We start from the raw sequence: 3,594 nt of genomic DNA, 5'->3' as shown, positions 1-3,594 counted from the left end.
AGCATCAAGCTTCCACCTAGTGATGTAGTCTTCGGTCTCTAAACCTGTCACTGACCACCAAAGACAGAAGCAAGGCTTGGGGGTGGACTTCTGCATGTCTTCTCCAGGTTCTCAGGACTAATAGTGAGGCCATGTGTACGTTTGGTTAAGCCACAAACATGTCACCCAGACTTGTGATCTTTTCAAGGCCATGCCCAGGAAGAGGCTCAGAATGTCTTGATATGTGGTAGGCTTTGAGGCAAGCAAGATCTCTAGGAACATTGCCTGGGAGGGTCATCCCTGAGGATACAGAAGGAGCCAGAAGGTACCTTTTGTACCCTCTCCTACCCTTCTTCTATTGAGTTTTTAAATTAGCTCTGAAAACCCAGGTGTCAGGCTTCCCCCTGGAACAACCCAGATGAGCCATTAAAAATGCCAAGACAAAATGAATGCCTAAATCACCCTGTCTCTCCAAAGGTAGAGTCTTGCCTAATCACACATCAAATCATATTTTATCTTCTCCAGATGGATGTCTTCTTTCAAAGTCTGATGGTCACTGAGACAAAGATATCGTGTCAACCTTAAGTAACTGTGGAAGTTTTACCCCAATAGATTATTTGCTGGGAGTAACTAACATAAAAAAATGTCCTGTCAGATGACAGCTTGCTTTCCCTCATTTTTTAAAGGGTAATATTTGGTTTCATCTTGCAACTACTTGGGAAAATTTAGCACTGAGTCAGAAAGGTTGGCCAACAAGTAGCACTTCATAAATTGCTGGAGCCCTAATCAATACGTGTTGTCATCCACTTCAGTCCTTTGGGCAGATTTCTCTCTGCCCTGAGTCGTTGGTGTATTTTATGAGGTTGTTACAGGCTGGGCTTGCATGGCCTGGGCCTAATGAACCTGTCACCGCTGCTATTGATTGACATGCCAGTGTAAGTGAGACGGGCGATTCCGATTGACTTCCTAATTACTGTTGCTGGGCTGCTCCGCCAACTGCTCGGGCCAGAGGTTAATAGTTTTGATGTTCAGCCGCTCCTAGCTGCAGAGGCCAAGTGCCACTGGCTCCTTGGAAGTCAACACCTGAATCAAGTTCTCAAGGCTACTGCCGAGCCTGATCAATTAAGGCCTCTGTGTTGCTCCTGGTGGTGGCTGACAAGGGGCTGATGAGTGGAGGAGAATCAAAAGCAAATGGATTAAGGGAGTTTAGGAGGCTTGGGAAGCACCACCCATGGTCAAGGATTGGCGATTAAGAAGGTCGGCATCTGGGGGAGGAGTGTTGGGCACAGGGAGAACTTAAATCATCGCACCAGGGTGTCAGCCATTGGATTTGTTTTGTTTTCCGTTTTCCATTCCAAGGATTGAAAATTGAGTCTTTCTTTTGTTCTTCCAATGTCCAGAATTCTGCCAGGTGTCACGGACTTTTGGAGACTATCTTAGTGTGCTTAGGCTGCCATAAGCAAAAACCATAAACCTGGTGGCATATAAATGACAGGAATTTATTTCTTGAAGTTCTGGAGGCTGAAAGTCCAAGATCAAGGCAGATCTATGTCCGAGGAGAACATTTCTGGCTCCTGGAGGGAGGCGTCTCACTGTCCTCACAGGGCAGGAGGAGGGAGGCAGCTCCCCGGGGACCTCTTTATCAGGGTGCTAATCTTCGCGACCCGATCACTCCTGAAGGTCCCACCTTTCTGAACACTGTTTCATTGGTTATTAGGTTTCAGCATATTAATTTGAAAAATGGGGACAGACATTCAGACCATAGCAGAAAGGAACGATTGAAACTACTTGCCCTTCTTCATTCATTCAGCAGAGACTAATTGAATATTTACCTTATCTGAGGAAGGCAGACTGGGAGTCTACAAATTTATTGTAATTTTTCACTGATATTATGTCTTAAGAATTGGCAAAGTTTGAATATCTATCCTTTTATTTGAAATTGACAATATGCCATGAAGTACGTGTGTGTTTGGGGTGGGTGGTCACTATCTCCATTTTTTATAAGAAAACTAATGTCCCGCAGAGTAACGGACTCCCCTGAGTCCTACCCAGTTAAGAAGCAGAGAAGCAAAGCCTCAAAGGCTTTCTGATCTTAATCTGTTCTGATCTTAATCTGATGCTCTTGCTAGGATGCCTGATGCCTGCATCCGAGAAGCTTATGAGCCAATTGAGATAAATAAGACCAGAGCACCACTGTGTCAGGGATCTCCAAGACACGACTGGGTTTCTTTTCGTTATCTTTCTCATCACTGTGACCAACATACCCAACAAGAACAACTTAGAGGAGAAACTTTTATTTGTGGCTTATGGTTTCAGAGGTCTTAGGCCACAGCAGGCCAACTCCATCGATCTGGGCCCAAGTGAGGCAGTTCATCGTGTGAGGAGGGCCTAGGGGAGGAAAGCACTTTGACTCATGGTGGTCAGGAAGCAGACAGCAAGAGCAAGAAAGAGGAAGGAGCAGGACTGGGGATATGGCTCAGTTGGTAGAGTGTTTGCCTTGCATGCACAAGACCCTGGGTTCAATCCCCAGCACCCCCCTCCAAAAAAAAAAAAAGAAAGAGGAAGGGGCCACAGAGATGCTCCCACACAGTTACTACCCAGTAAGTCCATTCAAACTGGGATGGACTGGTTAGGTTACAGCTCTCACAGCTCAATCACTTTGCCTCTGAACATTCCTGCAGGTAACCCAGGAACTTTTGGGGGTGCACCTCACATTCAAACCGTAACAAGGCACAATGATTGAGAAGGACTCAAAGAACTCTCATGGCTTTTACGGGGAAAACCAGAAAAGTGGGGCTGGGGTTGTGGCTCAGTGGCAGAGTGCTTGGCTAGCATGTGTGAGGCCCTGGGTTTGATCCTCAGCACCACATAAAAATAAATAAAATACAGGTATAAAAAATCAGAAAAGTGGAAAGGTGCTGGAATGGAGTGTGGGGAAACATAAACTTCCATGAGTTCTCACCCAGTGGAGTCACACAGGACAGGACACACTTAATACTTCCAGAAAAGAGTGTGACAATGTATGATATTGTCTGTCAGGTAAGTTGCCTTGGAGACTCAGTGCCCAAAGTTTTATTGGAGGGGCTGGTCACATATACACCCTCTGCCCAGTGCATACTAAAATTCTAGATTCCCAGAGGAAGGCCTAGTACAACCAGATTGTTTGCAAGAACAGTTTAAGAAGAGTTTGGGAATGCTAGAAACTCTTCTGAAATTCCAATTTCTGGATTCTAGCCAAGGGACATCCTTATAAGCAGCGCTTTCCAAAACCAGTCTTAGATCTGCTGGGTTAGCCTTTTTCTGCACAACCAAGAGATAGAAAGGGCCTAAGAAAACTGCAGACCTCAGACACAGTGCTAAGAGAGCTCAGAGCAGGAAGACTCTGCTTCAGAGCACTCACAGAGGATCCCTCCCCTAAATCTGCCACCTAACTGTATTACTCACACCACTTTATTTTCTGTATGTCTGATGCTTTGATTCCTGGCTGATCTCAGAGGGACTACCCTTCTGAGGGAGAGCTAACTCCTAAAGCTAGGAAAGGATATGCAAGTCACCCAATCCAGAGCCCACATCCTCTGCTGCCTTTCTTATTGGGCTCTTCTGCTGTGGGTCACT

General features: G+C 45.8%; 1 non-coding gene across 1 annotated transcript; it reads left to right on the top strand.

Annotated features, from left to right (window-relative positions):
- The first annotated feature begins 2,444 nt into the window (after positions 1–2,444).
- Trnaa-ugc (transfer RNA alanine (anticodon UGC)) lies at positions 2,445–2,517 on the top strand. The gene has a single exon. It is a non-coding gene; the product is annotated as a tRNA-Ala (tRNA).
- The last annotated feature ends 1,077 nt before the right edge of the window (positions 2,518–3,594 follow it).

Source organism: Ictidomys tridecemlineatus, chromosome 13 (assembly GCF_052094955.1).
Source record: "Ictidomys tridecemlineatus isolate mIctTri1 chromosome 13, mIctTri1.hap1, whole genome shotgun sequence".
Classification (NCBI taxonomy): domain Eukaryota; kingdom Metazoa; phylum Chordata; class Mammalia; order Rodentia; family Sciuridae; genus Ictidomys; species Ictidomys tridecemlineatus.
Note: the sequence above shows the minus strand (reverse complement) of the source record. Positions and strands in the feature narration are given on the sequence as shown.